Source organism: Podarcis erhardii (genome assembly GCF_964252035.2).
Source record: "Podarcis erhardii genome assembly, chromosome: 6".
In the NCBI taxonomy this organism is placed as follows: Eukaryota; Metazoa; Chordata; class Lepidosauria; order Squamata; family Lacertidae; genus Podarcis; species Podarcis erhardii.
The window spans coordinates 56,412,493-56,435,401 of record NC_138510.1 but is presented as its reverse complement, the minus strand read 5'-3'; the positions used below and the strand labels follow the sequence as shown (position 1 = coordinate 56,435,401).

Sequence of the window (22,909 nt, the reverse complement as noted above, 5' to 3'; positions counted from 1 at the left end):
AGCAATAAGCTGCTCTCAGGGTATCCACCTACATGGTACCAGTAAACCATAGCTTGCATTATTGTATCATGCAATCCAGCTCTTATTAGGGAGTAAATCCCACTGAACACAGTGGAATTGACTGGCATGTAAACGTGGACAGGATTGTTCTGCACACCAGTTTAACTTTGTGGTATAGGTGAGTATATCCCTTAAGTGATATAAGATTATTTTATTCACTTTACGGACAACAATGAGAAGGGAGTTGTGCTAGTAGTTGTTTTTTAAGCAGCATTTTAAGATTTTTGTTCTGAATGTATGAGTCATGAGGCACATTTGAGACTTAATTTTTTTTATTGTAAGGGGGAAATTCAGGTTTTTGTTTTAAATTAGAACATAAGAACACAAGAGCAGCTCTGCTGGATCAGACCAAAGGTCCATCCAATTCAGCATCTTTTCCCCACAGTGGCCAGCCAGATACCTATGGGGAGCCCACAAGCAGACTGCAGCCTACCTCATCTGTTTACCAGAAATCGAGTGACTGTTTCTATAGCCTTGTTGCTATAACTCCATCTTCTGGCATCCAATGAAGTAGACTCAACGTGTATGAAATCTTACTGCCTTATAATATGACATTTGTCTCTAAGGAGCTACACAAGCTGTACATTTTTTAAATATATACAACCACTGCCACAGCTTACTACTAGCATTTTGATTGTGTTCTTAATGTTATATGTCCCGAGACTTCAGGGATAAGGCAGAATAAGATTCCATAAATAAATACTGCAATTTTATCCCCTTAGAATTCAATGAATGTTGTACTTTTAAGAGGGCAGGGGGAAAGAGGTGTAAAAATCGTCTAGTCCCATTGGATCCCAATAACTGTCACTGAATATGACATTTTAAATTTCAGCAACATTTTTGAATGTTTGTAATTATTTTTACGCTACTGATTTTTTTGGGGGGTGGGGATGGGATTCCTTCTGGGATATTCTAGAATGGCAAAGTGCTCTCCTTCTACCTTAAAGTGCCCTAGGACTAAAACTGGGCCTGGTGTCTGGCATAACTGGATTGAATCTTAGCCTGACATACCATTGTTCCCTCTCTCACAGAAGAGGGATAGTGGTGGTTAGGCCTTGCTAGAGTGAACTGAGGCTTAGCACGTAAGCATAGCAAGCCTGGATAATTGCTGATGACCCATCAAGTTGAAGAGCATACCCTCCTTTCCATGGAGACAGTGGTAGAGGATTGGGCATGGAGCTAACAAGATGTAACAGGTAAGAAATACTCTAAAACACCAGAGAACATTCAGCAAAACAAAATAATACCCTTGATGCTACAGAGTGAAGTCTAATTTGTATGGCCTTTGATGCCTTCTGTCTGTGGGGACACACTGAATAACTGTTTGCAACCATGACAGAGTGCTTTGATAATTGCATTGCTAATGGGCACTTCAGCCAGCCCAGAAAGTAAGTAAATGATGCTGCCAGAGGTCATGTGACTCAGATGTGTATGGTACCTAACCTCCATTGGTGGGTATTCAGTCTTCTGGTGTGTAAACAAACACTGAGGAGAAGTTATGTTGTCACTCTCCGGGTTAGAACTCTCCACAAGGCCAAATTCTGAAGTGGGGAGCCACCCTGAGTGATTTAAAACCTTGCACAATCAGCAAAGTTGGAGACTGTCCAGGAAGGGAATTGGGGACACTGTGCTCCAGCCATCACACTATTATCTAAACAGTCATTTCCATAAGGACTACTAGCTCAGTGATTTGATCCCATGACTCTTATGCTGTGGTGTGCCATCAGACTGTTTTGTCTTGTAAGCTGTTTTACTGTCTACATGAAATGGCTCTATGAGGTCATCTGGGGAATTTTAGGTGAAGCAGTGTTAAACTGATGTTACTCTGTTCCATCTCTCCTTTTCGTCTGCTTCAAGGGAGATGCTAAGTTTGTGTTTGGAAGCAGTAATGGGCTGGAACAGGGCCAAGGAACTGAAGCTTGCACTATAAAAGATTGAGCTATTGTTAATGAGTGGTTTGTCTGATTTGAAAACTGGTGTTCAGCCTATCCTAGGCAGGACTCAAAGATCAAGCTCATGGATTGCGGGTCCTTTTTTATTTAGCCTTATCTGAGGAGTCAAGTGGTTTCAGTGGCATGATATACCTTCACTAGCATCAGTCACCTGAGACAGTTTCTGAATAGAGAATGCTAAGGCACATGCTCTGGCAATAGTTAATTTTAATTTAATTTAGATTACTGTAATGCATTGTCTGTGGGCCTATCTTTGAAGACCCCTTGATTGAGACAAAGTACAGAGGCAAGATCATGCACTGGGACCAGTTGAAGGAAACATATCTCATCAGTCCTAAAACCAAAACACTGGCTACCACTGCATTTTTTAACACAAATGTTGGTTAAAGCCCTAACTAGTCCTTTAAAGCTGTAAATATCTTGAGACCTGGGAGGCTGCCTGCTCTTGATGGGAGTAAACTCCCTCTGAAGGAATGAATACATAGCTTGGGGGGTATTTCTGAATCCTTTGCTGTCATTTGAGGCTCAGGTAGCCTCAGTGGCGCAGAGTGCCTTTCACCAGCTTGGGCTGGCAGCCCAGCTGTGCCCCATCTGGATAAGGATGACCTAACTTCTGTTGTCTATGCTCTGGTAACCTCTAAACAAGGTAAAAGGTAAAGAACCCAAGGGAGCCGGCGTTTGTCTGCAGACAGTTTTTCCGGGTCATGTGGTTAGCATGACTAAGCCGCTTCTGGCGAACCAGAGCAGCGCATAGAAACGCCGTTTACCTTCCCGCCAGAGCGGTACCTACTTATCTACTTGCACTTTGATGTGCTTTCGAACTGCTAGGTTGGCAGTTGCTGGGACCAAGCAACGGGAGCTCACCCTGTCACGGGGATTCGAACCGCCGACCTTCTGATCAGCAAGCCCAAGAGACTCAATGGTTTAGACCACAGCGCCACCCGACTCCCTTAACCTCTAAATTAAATTACTGCAATGCCTTATAAGTAGAGCTGCCTCTGAAGATGGTTCAGAAACTTCAGCTGGTGCAGAATTTGGCAGCCAGGTTGCTCACCTGGGCAAGTTGGTTTGAGCATATTACACTGATCCTGCCCTGGCTGCCCTGGCTGCCAAATGGTTTCTGGACCCAATTCAAAGTGCTGTTCTTGACCTATAGAGCCTTAAATGGCTCAGGACCACAATACCTCAATGACCGCCTCTTCCCATATAAACTGATCCAGTTCCTATAATCACCATCTGAGGCCCTTCTTTGTATGCATCCTCCACGAGAGGTCCAGAGGGTGGAAACATGAGAGTGGGCCTTTTCTGCAGTGGCTCCTCATTTGTGGAATGCCCTCTCCAGGGAGGTTTGTCTGGCACCTTCACTATATATCTTTAGGCACCAGAAAAAAGTGTTACTCTTCAACCAGGCCTTGGGCTAATTAGTAGTCTATGTCCTTATAAATATATTTGTGGGAGGTGTGATAATAATATTAATGATTATTTTCTGTTACTTAAAACCTGCCCATCTGCCCCAGCCACTCCAGGCGACTTCCAATAGAATATAAAGCATAACGAACCACGAGACATAAAAAACTTCCTGATTCAGATGTCTTCTGAAAGTTGTATAGTGATTTATCTCTTTGACATCTGATGGGAGGGCATTCCACAGGCTGTGCTCCACAACTGAGAAGTAGTTTTATTTCTGTCCTTGTTTTTATTATATACTTTGTGGTTTTATTCTGTATTTTAATGCTGGGAACCACCCTGAGATCTTTGGAGGAATTACAAATATTAATAATATTAATAATGAATAAAGTGTTAAAATCATCACCATAGGCCCTTTTCTCAGCTTCTTAGATATTTGTTACCATCTCTTTCCTTTGTTTCTTTTTAATATTTGTCAGCTGCTCTGGAAATCTTTTGTCTGAGAAAAAGCTGCAGTAAATAAGGGAGGAGAAAGAAAGCAGTCTATTGATTACGTTGTCATTTGCTGAGATAGCTTCAGCGTTCGTCCAGCTTTCATTTGACACTCAATAAGAGAAGTTTAAATATGCGTGTTTGCAAGTTTAATTAACTTGTTGTTCATTGAACAGAAATCCTGCAAACACTTTGCTATGTAGCCACCCGCCACACACCTTCACTCAATACTCCCAACAGCTATTCTGGAATTTGAGCTATTCTGGAATTTGTCCTCAAATTTTGGATTTTAAATTGTTTTTCTACACTGCATTGAGCACCCATTCAATTGGAAAGATGACTAAGAAGTGGTCTCAATAAATAAAAGAAAATATATAAAAAAAACAAGGTCTAGAAGACAATATTAGTGGATGCAGTGTTTTGTGCCTGCTTAGGGGAAATGTTAATAAGGCAGCATGCTTTTTCATTCGTGCCTTGTTTATACTTCCTGCATCTCTAGCTTTAAAAAAGCATAGGCAATTGATCAGGAATATTTTTACCTACAGACATTTACTACCATTATTCGTATTTATTTTATACTACATGATTATTATTTTAACCTGCAGAGTATAACCTTTGTGGTCAAATAATAGCATGTATTTGCAATAAAACCCAGACAGACAAAGACTCTCAGTACACATGTGATGAGCAAGTGCAATGAAGTGAGCCAACTGAAATTTAGGACATTGCTTACTAATATGAAAAGTCTCTAGAAAAATGAGCTGAGAGATAAATAGCAGGAATGAAGCGTGTCTGTGTGTTCATTGATATATGTGCAAAGTTTGAAATAGTTTCTGTACCTGATAATAGCCATTATCCTGAGCCGTGGCTGGCTGGCTAGATGGCTTCTTGGGGTAGCAATATGCATGCCCCCAAATGGTGGTAAGTAGAACTGGTGCTGCAGTAGAAACTCTGCACTGTGGAGAGGTGGTTGAGTTGCACTGGCATAGAGTTTCATATGGGGCTTTCCAGAGGATAAGTGGTGAGTTGCTGAAAAGCAGAGGAAACTGGGCAGCTCTGCTCCACCCACTGTCCTTCTCACACATGACAAAGTATATACAGTGGTACCTTTAGTTACGGACTTAATTTGTTCCGGAGGTCTGTTCTTAACCTGAAACTGTTCTTAACTAGAGGCACGCTTTCACTAATGGGGCCTCTTGCTTCCACTGCGCCCCCGGCACTTTGCATCCAACTTTGCATCCTGGGGCAAAGTTCTCAATTCGAGGTAACTCTTCCAGGTTAGCGGAGTTTGTAACCTGAGGCATTTGTAACTTGAGGTACCACTGTATACATACAAGAGTAAATGTGTGTGGCATATGTCTGTCTGTCTCTCTGTGTAAAAGGGTGCATTCAGACACCACACTAAACAGTAAATTAACATGGCATGAACAAGCTGCAACAGGTCTCAAACTCTTTGTGGCGATCACACACAGGCCCCCGGACGTTTGACGGTCTATTGACCCTGTGCCGCCACTGCGATTGCTTTTTCCGCTGCCACCACCCCGTATCTCATGGGGACACACGGAGTCCAGTCAGTTGTTAACATAAACAAATAATCAAGTTTATTTTTAAATGCAGGAACAAGCTTATGGTTTCAGTTAGTTTTTCTTGACAGTTTCTTAATCATAGTTCCTAACAACTCCAAATTGATTATTCCAACTATCTATCTGACTCCACCTAACAATTCCTCTCACTCTTTCACAATACAACTCTACCAACCCACACCTAAACCTCCCTCTTCCTTCTTCAACTCCCCAACCTCAACTCAACTCAACTTTTATTCCCCCCTTGCATTCTCACTGGCCAATCACATCACACCCATTTTAACCCTTTCCTTATGACCCATCCGAGGAGGCAAACACCACACTCTTCTCTGCTTCTAACAATACCACAAGACATTCAGAAGTTTTTACTCCCATTTTTGCTTAACCCATTTTTGCATGTTGTCCAAACTGACAAACCATGGTTAATGGGACACAACCGTGAGCAAGTGTGAAGTGGGATGCGTGTGTTTGCATGTAATGTGTGTGAGAGAAAGAGGGAATGAATAGAGGAATAAGATATTTGCATGGGCTTTGACTTCTCTCCATGGATTGCTTGACCTGAAGCTTGCAACTTGGTTCAGTTCCCTGGGAGATCTTCTTTACATAGGTTTTGAGTTCCTCAGTACTGACCGATTGTCCTTCAGACTTGAAATTCTCAGCTCCAGTGTTTCCTGTCTGTGAAATGCGTACATGGATTTCCAGAATTTCCTTTGAATGCTTAATTCCTTGATAACATGCTGAAAATATTTGTGTTATACATGTGGCTATGTAAGCTATGTATGCTTACTGGAGCAATGCAATTTTTCAGTTACAGATAGGTAGCCGTGTTGGTCTGCCATGGTCAAAACAAAATAAAAAAATTCCTTCCAGTAGCACCTTAAAGACCAACTGAGTTAGTTCTAGGTATGAGCTTTCGTGTGCATGCACACTTCTTCAGATACACTGAAACAGAAGTCACCGGACCTTTCTATATAGTGAGAAGGTGGGGAGGGGTATTACTCAGAAGGGTGGTGGGAATGGGTGATTGGCAGATAGCTGCGATGAGCCTGTTGACGACTCTTAACGACTGCAATAGGTCTAACAGGAAAAAGCAAGGGGTGAGAAGGTGAAAAATGGCTTTGTCATGTATAATGAGATAAGAATCCAATGTCTTTGTTCAAACCAGGTCTCTCCATAGTTTTAAGTTTGGTGATAAGTTGCAATTCAGCAGCTTCTCTTTCCAGTCTATTTCTGAAATTCCTTTGTAATAGAACAGCTACTTTGAGATCTTGTATAGAATGTCCTGGGAGATTGAAGTGTTCTCCTACTGGTTTTTCTGTCTTGTGGTTCCTGATGTCGGATTTATGTCCGTTTATTCTTTGGCGTAAGGTCTGGCCTGTTTGTCCAATATAGAGAGCTGAAGGACACTGTTGGCATTTTATGGCATACACAATGTTAGACGATGAGCAATTAAATAGTCCCGAGATGGTATGTGTGATGTTGTTGGGGCCAGTAATGGTGTTGTCCGGGTGTATGTGGCAGCAAAGTTGGCATCTGGGTTTATTGCAGGCTCTGGTGCCAGTGTCCGTGTTAAGTCTGGTTATGGTATTATTGTGGGTTAGGAGTTGTTTAAGATTGGGGGGCTGTCTGGAGGCAATGAAAGGTCTTCCTCCCAGAGCTTGAGAAAGAGAACTGTCATTGTCCAGGAGAGGTTGTAGATCTCTGATGATGCGTTGTACTGTTTTAACTTGGGAGCTGTATGTGATGACTAGAGGTGTTCTGTTATTTTCTTTTTTGGGTCTGTCTTGCAGCAAGTTCTCTCTGGGTATCAGTCTGGCTCTGTTGATCTGTTGTCTAACTTCATCTGCTGGGTATTTTAGTTCTAAAAAGGTTTGCTGTAGATCTCTTAGGTGAGAGTCTCTGTCTGTAGAATTGGAGCAGATGCGGCTGTAACGTAGTGCCTGGCTATATACAATGGACTGTTTGGTATGTTTGGGATGGTAGCTAGAGGCATGTAGATATGTTTGTCGGTCAGTTGGTTTACGGTATAAGGTGGTGTCTATGCGCCCATCCTGTGCCTCCAGACAGCCCCCCAAGTCTGCAATGTTTGATGGCATTTCTATCAATTCAGATATTTAGTGAAATATTGTGATGGTAGTAGGATAAATGCCTGCTAATAAACTGCTCTTCACAGTGACCAAGAATGGAGCTGCCCAGGGAATAAAAGCTTAGCCGATGTCACTGTAGCAGAAACACATTCTTGAAGCGTTAACAAAGGATTTTGGGGACCAGTTGCCAGGTTCTTTCAGCTTACACCAAAAATGCATTTTGTTGTAACGCTTTATATTTGGAAGTCAAACTCACAGCGTGAGCTCAGCTATTGCTCTGAGAGATATATGTGATTATCCAGTGTAAGATTAGAAAAGCTGATTTGGGGATTCATAGAAAGGAAGCATGTACCTTCTCTAAAGGTTAACTTTGAGTTATACAAAATGCATTAAAGATGAATGCTCTCTGCCAGTATTAAGACTCTTCAGAATTTCACAATGAATGAGCTACATGTCATCAATTATTTACGGAGGGCTTCATAGTGTAGCCGTTCCAAAGTAATATCGAGATCCATGTATCCTGAAGGTTGCTGGAATGGAAAGAATGTTGCCGGTGATATTTGGTGAAATAAGTACAGTAGAAAGGTCATCACGAGGAGGTGTAAAATTACAGGATATCTTGGTCATGAAATTCAGCTGAAACAAGATAAGAAATTATTAATCGGTCCTCAGAGTGAAACCATGCATTGGCAATTCTATAGTGAACTGAATTTCACTTTGGTTTTTGTTTTAAGGGGAAACCTGAAAGGGGAGGAGGATGGACTAAGATTTCAGAATTTCTCCACAGTATAAATGTTGTTTTGACAAGGTTTTAAGTTTGATCAGGCAGCAGCTCCTCAAAGAGTCCCCCCCCTTTACTTATACAAATACAGAGTTTAGTTTTCTTTCTTGCTCCTTTCCTCTCTGTGTGTGTTTGCCAGGAACAATCAGAAGTAGTACATTTTCCTAATAGCTATTCACATTTAGTTTTCATATTATTGCTCTTCAAGGTTTGCAATGGTATTTTAGTTTTAATTTGACAGAAATTAATAAGTAGATGGGGAAAGAAATTGTACATCATGCCTGCATGGCAGTAACTGTCACACTTCCTAATTTGTTAGACAATAGGAATAATCTACCACTTCCAATTTAGGCTCAGCAAAATAAACACATGTATATTAATGATCTTCAAATATTTCTGTGCAGCCAAGCATGCTGCCTTTATATAGAACAGCACCAGATCAATAATTAGTGGCCGTACATTTTAATAATTCAAAGTTTTCATTAATATTGTTTTTGTTTTGTGCATTTTGCATTTTGCATTTTAATGTTTCACAAATTCAGGAAACTTATTGGATTTGAAGGGAAAACTATTAATAAATAAAAATCACTTCATTTTGTGTTAATGCCGCTTACCCAATGTACTATGCAAATACCCGGTAGAACCTCTTTTTATAGTAATGGGAAGAGGCTCACCAAAAGCTTGCAGAAGAAGTCCCATTTAGCACCACTTTGTTCAGCATATTAGTATTCTCTGTGGTACTTAATTATTCACTGTTTTAGATTTTAAATTAAAAATAAATACTATGCATGAATGATAATTTATGTTGAACAATGGGGATGCTCTCTTCAGTCCAACATAGAGTACATTTCCTTAAGGTGTGAATTCTGGTCAATGATATCTTCTCTTGACTTATATTCTGATTGCTAGGGATTAAAATGTATTTCTAGGGATTAAAATGTATTTCTTAAAGCATTAAAACAGGAAAGATGGGGTAGGACAAGCTGCAATGGCTAGACTGTGAAAGTTGGCACAGACATTTTAATTCTAATTACATGTGGGAAAGACTTGTTTCCTTCATTAGGTGGGCAGACAACAGTTCAGAGTTTCCGTGCTGTGTTGTTTGCTTTTTAAAATGGGTTTCTGTCCTGACAGAACATAATGCAAGCAAAATGTTTCACTACATTCTTGAAAACATCACCTGAATCAGCACACAAAGTGTCTCTGTAATAGTGAGAGCCATTCACATAACCACGTTTGAGCCGTGTTTTCCATTTGGCAATTAAAGTCACTCTTTATGTCAACTCAGAATTTAAAGGTGAGGTAGTAATGCAATTGTCTGAACGTTTCATCCTGAGTCCAACCCTTAATAGTGCACCGCTACAAACACTTCAAAAATATTGTGTCTAGCACTGCAATAAATCAGTGTTGCATGACCATGCTGGGATATTCAAACCATTGCTTCCACATTTGGTCCAGGATGACAAAAGAAATAAGACTGCAATCCTGTACACATCCAGGAGTAAGCTCAAACAGAACTCAGTGGGGCTTACTTCTGAGCAGACATCTCTGTACACCGTAAGTCTTAGAATTAAATATGTGAGTTAGTCCTTATTTTCTGTTTAGTAGAGAATTTTGACACTACCAGATTTCCCCAATAAAGGGCTGTGATTAGTAAATTTAGTAAATTTAACATTTGTTTACAAAGAATAATAAAATATTTCCCAAAATGGGAAATAAACTTTCTATGAAGTGTAACTATCTACAGCACAGTTTGTTACATAGGAGGCCACACAGATTACCAAGGATGCAATATAGAAAGCAAGTTATGCTCTGCAGCACTAGCCTCTACCCACCCAACATTTTCCTGATGAAAATGGGTACATTCTGGGGGGCCACTAGGGGAAGCATCGGAAGATGGCTGACAATAACATCTCTCCAACCCACACGAGGTAATTTGGAGGCTATGATGGGAGTAATTAGCCGCCCTACCCCCCCCCCAGGATGGTGGGGGGGACTGCCTTGCCTGCTGTGCCCTATACCACCCCCGAATTTGTGGGGATGGGGGCACTAGGCACAAAGCCCTCCTGTGGGATTCTGGTGCTCCTGGACGCCGTCCCTGATCCGCGCCACTAGCTGCAAGAACTTCAAAAGAAACAATTTGGATGAAGGAATGCACATATTTCGAGGAAGGAGGGGGAGTAAAGACTGCTAACAGAAGAGATCTTTGATAAAACAAGACGAGTCGGAGGAACAAGAGAAATCATGAGAAGATACGCCAAGACTTGGTATGGCAAATGACTGATGGGGGAAGGGGAAAGAACCTTTTCTTTCTTTCCTTATGTGATTAAACAAGAATCCCCTCCCCTCACGAGTCAGAAATGTCGTTTTAAGGACTTAAGCTGTGGATTTAAGGCTGTGTGGAGATAAACTTTCGAACCAAAGCATGTTTTAAGAAGAGCGTGGAATGTATAAGAGCTTTGGAATGACACAGTTAAAAATGCCGTCGCCATACTGGGAAGTTCTGTCGGAGGACTTAAGTCTGAGAGGAGAAATAGAGAAATAGAGCTGTTTTTATATTGTGGGTGAAACTCCTCAGTGGGACTTAAGAGCAACAGTTTTGCGAGATTAATGATGGAAAGAGCGATGTTATCTATGAAGGCGATGATATATGGACACCATCTCGATTTGAGGATTGGAAGAACGGAAAAATTCACACAGGATTATTATTGGTGTTTATCGGCTTAAAGAGACTATCAGAAGAGATCATAAAGAAAAAAGAGAAAATATATGAACAAGATGTGATGTGGAAACAGCAAGATAAGACTGGATAGAATTATGAACTCTGTTTGGACTGATTTGGACATTAACGCAGTAGCAAGAAGATGATCAGAATCCCCCTTCGGATCTTGAAATATGGGTCCCCCCCCCAACCAAATTTAAAATTCGGCTTTGTAATTCGGAATTTATGTGATGTGATTTAATTTGATTTGATTGGCCGGTTAATAAAAATTATTTTAAAAAAAGAAAAAAAAGAAAATGGGTACATTCTATTCAACAACACCACCACCCCGCCCTTCTAACTGGGTTGCTCCAGCCACTCTGGGCAGCTTCCAGCATATATAAAAACATAATAAAACATTAAGCACTAAAAGCTTCCCTATACAGGGCTGCCTTCAGATGTCTACTAAAGGTTGTATAGTTATTTATCTCCTTGGCTCAAGGGTCGCATAACTCCATACCCTCCAATATTTCTCGATGAAATTAGGGACATCTTAAGGAAAAGCAGGACATTCCAGGATCAAATCAGAAATCAGGATGGCTTCTGGAAAATAGGGACACATGGAAGGTCTGCACATCTACACCCACACACCCACACACCCTATACCTATCTCTCTACCCGATTTCTGTTCAGGTTACTTGGGAGCAAAGTTTACTGGACTGCACTGCCGATGACTATTACAATGGCAACAAGGGACAGATTTGACAGAAAACTATGTGCAGGAGCTGTTATGTGATGGTTTCATTCTCTCCGTAAGGACAGCATGGTTGGGTTTATCCCCATTGCTTCACATTCAGAGAGTTTAAATAAAGGGGGGGGGGGAGGATAAAAATAATTCACTATTATCTCAGTAACATGGTCCTGTTAACTGGGGCACCAAATCTAGTGATCTGGTCTTAAATTAATAGCAGGGAACCAAAAATGTGGGACATTAATAATCCTCTTTATATATTAGGGTCATGGATAGCCTTTTCTCAGTGTCTCCAAAGTTTTATGCAAAGCAGCGAAAAACTTCAGTTGTATTTTTTAAGCTTCCTCCACTTTGAATTTTAAATAGTTTGTAAGCTGGTGATTTGCTAATATGAAAAAGAAATGAACTATAACACTAATAGATTGAAAACAGGGGCTTCTGAGTGAACTCCACATGTGAATATGCTTTCCCAGCCTGTTGGCTATTGCTATAACACTTAGAATCTTGGCCTGCAATCCTATACCAGTTTACCTGGTTGTAAGCCCGGTTCTTGAACGTGTGTGAGAAATGGTTTTACACTGTATTTCTACTTACTTTGGCACCTTCTTGAGTTCTTTTCCTGCTGTTTACAAGGAAAAACATCTGAACAAGCCTTAAGGCACCTAGTTATTTGAAAACGTGTCATTCTTTGGAAAAGGGAGCAAACTATATTTCCCCAGGAGCTGTATGATTCCGGCCTTGGGTTGGGTGGTGGACCTAAACCCTGAACAGATGTGCTTGGAAGGGAGGGGCCGCCAAGTAGCACTTACTACTTCTTGGGAATTTTGCTTGGGATCACTGCACAAGTAACTAGTCCTGAGAATGACAATTGTTCCATCAGGGTTAATATGAAGTAGGCCACTTCTCCAAAGCTCTTCTGCTATTAACAGTGGTGTGACAGCTAGAAGTACACCAAGTGCAGGTTTCCCATTCACGATAAGCAAAAAAGTATTGCATATCTTTTTGTTCACCTGTAAAAGTTGAAATAACCTCTGCGAGAGACAAAACAGGAATCATTGTGACATTTACCATGCAGAATCCTGAGGAGAATGCAGCTCTTGGTACAAAGGAACGCAGTAAGCACTATTAATCGGGAAAACAGAATTGTCACTTTCCAATACAGAACTCATTTGCAGAACTTAATTAAGTTACGTACAAATTGTAAATAGCGCTAAGGCTGATTTTTTAAGAAACTACCAATGTAAACAAAAAAATCCCAGTTCAGGTTGGTTTAGAACTGGCCAGGTGGTTCCTAACAACATCTTAATTTCATGCAATCTGTTCCAGTGCCAAATGGTCCAATGTTATATTTATAGGATCAAACATCACACTCAAAAAAGTCCTCATCGTTCTCAAAGCTGAAGTATACTGTGTGTAAAGAATATGAGCAGTAAAATGGGATATTTTTTCCCTTATGAGAAAGTGTTCTCTTGTAATCTTTGCCGATCTGAGAAATGTAACAAGTACATGAAAATTACAAGCTGCTATCAAAATTACTGAGACTAAAACTGCCATTTTATCCTGCATTAGACCCATTTTACCATTGTTAGAGGAATACATCTCAGCAATTTTAAAATTATTTGAGTCATGACAGAAAGACTCATAACTGCAATATTTATCTTTCAATTTCAGATTAGGATGTTCCTTAAGGCTTGGAAAGATGACACATGATGGTGTTTTTTTGTAGGTACTGCAGAAAAGTTTCACTAGTAAGTAATGTATCGAGATTGGAGCTACTGATGATGTAGGATTTAATTTTATCTGTTTTGCATTCATAGTATAATAAATAAAAAAAGACTTTAGCTGTTGCTGAAGAGCTGTGCCAGCTACTAACAGAAATTCAATTTATAGTTGCATATTTTTTAACAGTGAGCTTTAGAATGCATTTGATTAAATTCTGCTTTCCTGTGGACTTAATGAGAATTTTAATTCTCCAGAGGTTTTCAGCAGACCCAATGGTAAAATGAGACTATCGAGTCTCAGCAAGTGCAAGTAACTGACTTCTTTGAACATAAATAAAATCCATAAGTGTGCCTGCATATATTACAATATTGCTGTGATACATATTGGCAGAACAATAAATAGCACAAAAATTTACAATCCATTCACTCTTCCCCTTTCTCAGTATAGGAAAAAACTCTATTGTGTATACTCTCCAGAGAGCCAATATGGCTCCTCACCCCAGGAACCCATTATTAACAGAGTAGATTAGGTGAATTAGTTGGTTAAAAATATGCAAAAATCATAGAAGTTACTACCAATGGCCTATCAAATGAGCTATCTCGGGTGCATGTTGTCAAGACTGCTTATCTTGGATTAGTATACCCTTGAATGTGATTTAATCATCATTAGCCATCTTTTGTTCACACAATCTGAGCAATTAAAGTGTGCAAGGAGGCTGATCCTTTCTTTCAAATTCTTTTCATGTATGTCAATTAAAGGATTTTCATATTCCTAGGTTAATCATGGTATTTTGCCAGTGTTGTAGCATTGATTGATGATATTTTGGCATCCTACCAATTTAGGATTCAAATATCTACCTGAGTTCAGTGATTAACTCCGTTTGGTGCACCTGGCCTCGATTGCATCTCAAGTAATTGCCCCCTGCACCCTCAGCTGTACGCAGCTCCAATTTCTCCTCACCAATAAGACACAACAGACATGTTGGTTAGCAATTGCTGTGCGAGTGCATGCTGCAATTAGGGTTTCCACCTTTCCCCCCCTTATATGAGGAAAGCTTATCTCCATCTCCTTATTCTGCAGTTGTCAAAGGCAGAGAGAGACACACAAGAAGAGCGTAGCAATCGTGTACAGTTTATGATTGCCAGAAATAAAAAAAGGAGAGCATGATTGTGACAGGGTGATCTTTGTTGTTGACTGACATGTGATTTGAACTCTCCATTTAGTGGTGGCATGGTGGACCACCACAAAACAGAAAACATGATAAAACCCAGGAGTGCCTGTCTTCTAGCTCCTATGCTAAGTTCCCATAATAAGATAAATCCTTTAGACCAGTCTGCCCCAACCGTTGGTCCTCAGATGTTGGACCGCACACACCACCATCCCTGGCCACTGGCCATGTTAGCTAGATGGGAGTTGGAGTCAAACAGCATCTGGCCACCTGCCAGGAGTGAACTAGCAATAAATCATATGGAGTAAGTGAAGTTAACTCTTTATTAGAAGAAACAGGATCTGCTTGGGAGTGCCAGGCCTAATGAACACAGCAACTCTTCTTCAAGAGGTCTTGCCTCTGTGAGGCAAGTTGTGGAGACTGCCTTCCTACAGCTACCTAAATCTCCTCCTCTAATGGGTTTTCCCCAGCGCAATCAGAGACTACATCATCATGTCTGCCTTTGCTCTTACCACTTCATACCTCTCCTGGTCCTGGGAGACCAGAGGAGTGGGGAGCTTGTTGCAGCAGGAAGGGGAGACACCCTTGCTTCTTCACTAGCTTGACTCATCTCTGCTTCTTGGCCTCCATTCTCTTATGCTTCCACTTCTGATCTCTGCCACAGATTCTCCCTGCTCACTAAACCCTGTTGCTTCACCTTCTGTTGTGTGGGCAGGGCGGTCTCTCCCCTTACCTGGCCGATCCCCTGGCAACGCCTCCCAGGCGGGATTGGGCGATTGGCTGAGGTAGGCGGAGACCTCCAGATATCCAGCCTGGGGAGGGTGAAGCCAGCCTGAACTACTGGGAGCTGCACTGGGATCTGGGGGGCTGTGCGTGACCACACAAAAGGCCCCCCCATTTCATGGGGGGAGTGGTCATCCCCTCTAAAACTCATTGTCATCCTACCACCAGTCCCTGGGCTCTTGAGTCTTCTTCTCTTCAGCATTCCCCAGCTGGTGCCTCCCACCATTCTTCTGTCCAGCCGGTCCATGACACCGCCCAATGTAACCATGTCAGCAAGTTGCCTCAAGCAAGCTCACTTAGTGTGGCTCTACACAGCATATCCGCCATCCGTGGCATATTTCTCACCCCCCAGCCATGCCGTCTATTAAAACTAATTGTGTGATCTAATATCGTCATGCATAGAGTTTCAGCTGCAGCAGAAAATTACTGTATAATTTTGTTCCAATAAACAGTGCTTCAGGATCCATCTTCACATGGCTTTAATCAGAAATGTATCAAGCCAGTTCCAAATGGGAGGGCTTTTCCTAAGTGTGCATTTTTAGTTCCTGCAAGAGATTAAAAATAACTTTCCCAAGCAATAAATTGAGCAAGACAGTAACAGGACTACAATCATAGTGAATTCTAGGCAATGAAATATTAATGCTACAATGTTAAGCTGGGGGGAAATCATACAAAATCATTTTGCAGAGCTCTGTAAATCAGATTAACTAACATTTTAACTACATTTTAATGGTCAGTGTTTTCACCCACTGTCCTGCTCATGTCTATGTGTACGTTTCTTATTAGGAGCATGGGCTGACAGATTTTCCACCTAAATACATAACAGCTTCCGGAATCAGAGAAAAGGAGAGTATATACAGCCATAACTGACTAAAACAAGGAGTCATGTGGAGAACAATGCAAGAGAGCTGCTCTGCTCACATTGGAGTTTTTTGCAGAAATAGAGAGCGGAACTTTTATTTCTAAGGTGACAGCATTTCCCAGTGGAAGTGAAGTGAAATAAAAACAGGTGGGAGGGAAGGGATGTTGGCATTGTAGTTAGTGCTTGATCTTTGCATACCCCAAGGACCTACTCCAAGCATGGGGAATCTTTGGTTTTCCAATGTACTATAGTTCCCATCACCTTTGGCGATTAGCCATGCTGACTGGGGCTGAGGGGAGTTGTAGTTTCTCAACCTGGCCAAAACTATCCAGCGGGAGGGCTTTACTTCAGGCAAGGAAATACACCAAAGTCAGACCCAGTTTAAAATTTCTGTATGCCGTGGCTTAATATAGGCTGTATGAAAGCTTGCTCGGTAAACAGGGAATGTATTTATAGATTTGTTATATTTTTATCTCTTCCTTTCCCCAAAGCATACATAGTAGCATAGACTGCCCCCCCCCCCCATTTATCTTTACAACAGACTTGTTAGGCTGAGATATGGAGATCAGCCCCAGTTAACCTTCAGAGAGCCTTATGGCCTAGCAGGAATTTGAACACAGGTCTCCCCAGTGAAACTCCAAAATGTCTGCGCAGCTCAATTTTGTAGAGCTGGGTCAAATCAAATGTTAACAGGACAAAACATAGTTGCAACTGAAATACAAATTATGAACCTTAACGTTGACGCTGCTCAATGTGCACTTTAGAACTTTAACTTTGCCTACTAATCAATCCGGATAGGGTATCTAGAGTATAAACTGTGTCTGTGAATGATCTTGTCTTTTTACATATGTGATTACATGTGTGGTTTTATGATTGCAAGCCACTTGGTGGTCATGTTTTTGTTAGGAAGCAGATGTACATATGGCGTATTTAAGAAATGTTATGTTTATTGAAGGTCTGACCTAAATGGGTGCTTCTTCATAATTATAATGGAGCAGTAGTGACATCTCAAAGAAACCACATGGGGTTAGTTGTTGCTGTTGTTTCTGCACAACATCTAATGGCATAACTACAATATTGACTCCTGCATTGTCTGACTTACACATCCCCTTTATATTCACAGACAACCAGTGCCGTTATTTAAGCCCTGGGTTCCAATGCTTCATGCTTCTGGTCTCAGTTTGTAACCTCACAGCTGTATTCTGATCTAAGTGACATTTCTGGGCAGTCTTCAGTTTTTGCTCAATGTGTGAAGCATGCATGTTTTTATAACTTGTGTAAGTATATTTATGATTGGGCTCATAGTTGGCAGGAATTGCCATCATGTGAGCTCCTCATCTCTCTAATGGATTCCTAAACTTTGCAAGGAGAACTCTTATCATTTGTAGATGTTAGATTATCTACAAATAGTCTGGTTATTCTGCTTGATTGGTGGTGGAGGGTTGCTCTAAGCAAGTCTAGTCTGTCTTTTGGTCCCTTCCAAATCTATAATTCCTTGAAAACAATTCTTTATTCAGTATCTGTCTAGTGCTGCCTCCAAAATGACTTGTGCAGATTTTGATGGAGCAATTTTAGCATAATCAATCTTAATGGGCACAAGCTACATCCAGAAATATATTATAATAGGAAAGTGTCATCTCACTTTCAAAGTTATAAAACTTCCTCATGCAGTTTCAATTACCCAAGATCCTGCTCTGCTCATACTTAGTTAAAAGTGACACTAATAGCAGTACCGTAAATTAACCCAGTTGGGAAATCTGAGTTTGAATTACAGAAAAGCTGTGTCGTACATAAATCTTTGCCATTGTCTTCAATGTTCTATATAATGGTGAATTTTGGGGTTTGTGGAAATGGAATGTAGAGTGTATCTCAGCTGCAAGTGTCACTTTTCAGGAAACTATGTTAGCTGGCAGTGCTTTCGATGTAATTTTAAAATAAAACAATTTTATGAATAAGTGGACAAATTATGACCTTGTCCTCCAGACAAATTATGACCTTGTCCTCCAGAATGCCTTCACTGGGCCAATCCTATGGTCCTGAGCCCCAGAGGCAGTGATGCTTGTTGCTGGATTTGGCTTGCAGGCTACCTTACCATGTTGCCTTCTCCCAGTGTGTTAAATACTTTGAAAGGCTCCTAAATCCTGACCGAGTGAGCAGGCAGAGAGCCTGCCAACTCTGGTCACACACTCCAGCAGCCGACTTGTGTGTGCATGTTCCACTCTGCTCACACAACGTGTTTGAGGAGGCAGCAAGCAGGTGTCAGGTGAAGCAGTGAGCAAAGCAAGTGTTGGGAGGATAGAGAGCTGTGTGTGCCATGGGGCCTGCTCTGCACCACTGAAGCTGCAGCTACCTTGCTGCCTTCAGGTGTTGGGGAGGACACTGTCCTGCTGCACATGTTGAAATATGATCCAGCTGCCCATCCAGTTGCCTTCTATATGTAGAATGTGGCGGTGGCAGGGGGTACTGACCATCCTTCACTTCAGGCAGCAAAAAGCCTTGCCCATTTCTGCCTGCAGCAGTGGGGCAGAAGAGACCCGCCCCCCTCCAAATATCTGGTTAGGTTGGCCTGACAGAACACACATTTCTGAAAGGCTGAGAAACAGGTGGGTAGATCTTGATGCATGGCACCTTATACTAAGAGATGAGAGCCTGAATCCCATGTGAGGGCACTTTGGATTTGAGTATCTTGAACCATGGAGCCTCATGCTGCAAGTCAATTTGCTGTTGAAACTTAGGAGAATTTTACAAGTAATTCACACACATGTTTGTGTGTGTGTATGTAAGAGAAAGTTTCAGAAACACAAGCTTTTTTTGCGCCTAAAATAAGCTCTTTGTATCTCACCGTAGATATTGTGTAAATCTGAAATGCCTATAAGAAAAAAGAGCAGTTGCACAAAACTTGGTGGGGAGAGGCCTGTTAAAAAAGCTCTGCTCCGGATGCATTTCAAGAGCAAACAGTTCCCTCAAATTGTGTGTAATAAATAAACCAAACATCCGAAGGACACACAGTGTGCTTGCTTGTTCCTGCTCTAGAGTGCTTGGCACTTTCAGAAAATGCTTGCTCAGTGTTTGCCTTTGAATAATGAAACAAAAACCTGATGGTCAGCAAAGTGAAGTCATTAAGAATAAATCAGCTCTGTTTCCATCCAGAAACAGCTTAACGTTACACTTTGCAGTACACCATTGCACCCGTTCTCAGCTCTCATATTGATTCCCCCCCCCCCTCCACAGCAGTGAACATACAGAATCAGCAGGCTCTCTCCTGCACTCAGCCACATTAAAAAAAACAAAAACAAAGAAGCCCTCCACAACTCCCCCATCTCCTGGCTTCCGGTATGTGTACGTGCAGCTATGACACCTGGTCCTGACCAATGCATAAACATGCACAAGGAAGGCAGGAGCTTGCTGATTCTGCATGTTCATTGTGGGGAAGATAAAATCAGCAGGGAGCAATGACCCGCATCCTTTCTGCAATGCACAGTTGTACAGAATCCCAGTAGAGATTAAAAAAAAAAAATCTCTTTTTTTTTTTTGCCAAGTACACATTGAAACTGGAAGGTCTGAATCCATCTCTGAAATTAAAAACAACCTCTCCATATTTTAAAATTAGCTGAAGTCGGAGAAAAGCATCTGTTTCCCAGAAAAATGCTGCTTGGCTTTTTAGATTGTTATATTTTGTGGCATTTCTGAGAAAATTCCTATGTAGATTCTGCAGTGCCTAATTTCCATTCAGTCTAATTTTGTTTGCCATGACTGAAGACTAGTGGTAATTCCATTTGCATTTGAGATTTCTGATAGACATAATCCATTAGGGTTTCAAATGTTTGAAAAGAGTCTTTACTTTCACACCTCTCAGCCAGCAGTGTTTTAACAGCAAATGACAATTCCTCTATCACTCCTTTAATTAGACACTCCAAAAAGTGAGGAATAGCAGTAATGAATGTGAAAGTCCCACTATTAATAACTCAGCAACTAGCTGTATATTTAGACACTTTTAAATCTTACTAAGTTAAAGATCAGTAACAAGTGCTTTTCACAGCCAATGGTTTCTTCAGATTCCCAAGTAAGCTGGCAGCCTGGTATCTATAAGTGTTATGCTGACACAAATGCCTTTTAGAACTTGCTAGTTCATAAACTCCAGATTAATATGCATTCTAGGGACTCAGCTACTTTGGTAAAGAAAAAGTGCTTGATATGTCTTGTTTATGCATTCTAACACTGTGACACCAGATGGTGCTGTGGAGTTCCATTTTTGCTAACCCGATTTCTCATACAAAGTTTGCAACGCGTTTAACTGGAATGCTTCTTTGATGTGTCTAGATCCAGCCTAGGTTACAGATGGAGCTCAAAAAATTAGAGCTCTTTCCTGCAATACTCTGAAAATTTTGCCCTTTAAAAAGTAAATCACCATACATATACTCAAATCTGCAACCAGATTATTTGACTAGTCATTTCAAATCAAGGAACCAAATTCATCCTTCCTTTGGTCTCTTTTCTCCCCAGTGTTCCAGACCTATGAATCTGTGTGATTTATCTGCTCTGCTTCAGTCAAAAAGCACATCTATCTCTGTTTCTAAGCACTGTGTGGAATTGTTCCTCCTACACAACATTTTCAACAACTCATCCTTCCTACAATTCCCTGCCTCCTCCTCACTATTTCTTCATTCCTTCTCCATTGATTCTCCCATTTGGTTCCTGCTTCAAAATTCAAATGTCTATGTTTGTCTCATTTTACTGATCTATCGTGCAATCTGGGCCCTTGCTCCTCAGGTACCTTCCTCCAAGCTTTCCAGGTATGTGTTTCCACACCTTTCTGCATCCTGCCTGTGTCCCCACATTTTCCCCTACAATGAATTGCCAGTCTTCTGCGTCCAGTTTTGCCAGCCAAACTGATATACATTGTTTGCTTCATAATTTCCAAAGGAACTGGAAATTCCTTCCTTCATAGAATCTGTTCTGCTTGCTGATGTTCTGTGATGGAAACTTTCCCCTTAGCAGTTAAAATGTTTGTGAACATTTCGGGACACCAGAAATTCAGAGACTGGCTGGATGGGTTTTACACAGGACAACCAGCTTTGAGCCAATTATGCAGAAGATTAATTGTGTATCATAAAGAATTATGATGCAGCTGTGGATAAGAGGCAGGATCCTCCTGCTGCCATCAGTAGCTCAACATTATAGTGTGCTCCTGGCAACATATACGATGCTGGAGGACAAAGGATTACCGTGAACAATTAATTAAGGGAAAAAAGACTGGATGGGTTAAGCAAATGAACTGTTCCATAATATTAATTCTCAGAGTCAGGGAAGCATAGTGCCCCCCCAAATAGAATGCATTTCCAATATATTTCAAGATTCTTTCAAGGCCCATGCATCAGACAATATGGTTCAGTATGAATCTTCCAGGTTTAAGGTGGAAAACATTTGTCATATAAAAAAGCTCACAGTGTTGTAAACACGCTGTGAGATCTCTCTTTAGCATTAATATCCATCTCTAGCAACCCAGAGAATCAAACAAACTTGCCATTGGCACTCCTCACTCACTCTTTAACCCGGTTGCTGCTACTAGTATCACCCTCCGTCTGGGTAGCAGGGCACTCATCAGCTGAATGCCTCTGACTGCAGGAGGCTGCACTACTCCCATCTTTGTCACCTAATTGCTTTATTTCCCAGCTGGATGAGGAGGTGGACAGCAGTAGGAGATGGGTGTGCATGAGAGAAAGTGGGGCAAAAATGACATAGTATTTGACTGGCTGATACACTAGACAGGTTTGGGCGAGTCCTTTGTCAATATGTCCTCAGTAGGTCCCTTTCTTGTTTGTCACAGTGACAACTGTTCATTTGTTTGTCCCCTCCCAAAGGGCCCAATTTGCACCAGCATTCAAAGGGCAAGGCAAGTAGAAGCTGCTTCTCCTTGATGTCAGAGAAAGGCTGACGAACTGGCAGCAGTGTCAGGGGCAGCAGTCCAGGAGTTAGAAGTTGGCTGCCCTGCTGTGGACTGGGCCTCGGTAGGTGCCCAGTGATTCTGACCTCTGATAGCAGCACAGATGCTCAAGGCAAAGCTGGAAGTGTGTTCACAGCACAACAAGCTCTCCTTTTTTTGTATTTCAATTGTCTTCTGATACTTCTCTAAGCATAAAAAGTGTTTAAGCAGCAGCAGCTTGCTGGATGAGGTGGAACCACTATGCTAACTTCCTGGCAGGTGGGTTACTTACCAGGAGAGCAGGGAGACATCAGGCAATGCAGAGAGGCCACCGTGGTGCAAATGTGGCAGCAGAGGCAATCAGACACTCCTTGCACTGAGCCAACCTCCCCACCACCTCTCCCTTTCAGCAGGCAACAAGGACCCACCTGCTTGGAGGTTAGCATACTGGCCCTACATCACCGCTCCACCCTCAGGAAGCTACGTCTGGCATCAGGTAACAACTTGAAGGAGCCAATGCTCCACCAGTTTGAAGACAACTTTTGTGATCTCCATCAGTTTGAGGACAATGAACTTCATTGTCAGTGCACAATGTCAGGTTCTTATTGACTTGTGTATCCTAGTTTGATTTCTCTGT

The 22,909-nt window shown here is 41.5% G+C and overlaps 1 long non-coding RNA gene across 3 annotated transcripts in view; it reads left to right on the top strand.

Annotated features, from left to right (window-relative positions):
- Positions 1-22,909, top strand: part of LOC309345309 — a 99,389-nt gene that overhangs the window by 63,182 nt on the left and 13,298 nt on the right. Inside the window, exon 3 of one of the 3 annotated variants that reach the window (XR_014158174.1) lies at positions 13,486-13,562. The exons of the other annotated variants lie outside the window; for them this stretch is intronic. This is a non-coding gene — a long non-coding RNA (uncharacterized lncRNA). The remainder of the gene's footprint in view (positions 1-13,485; positions 13,563-22,909) is intronic. 3 annotated transcript variants of the gene reach the window in all.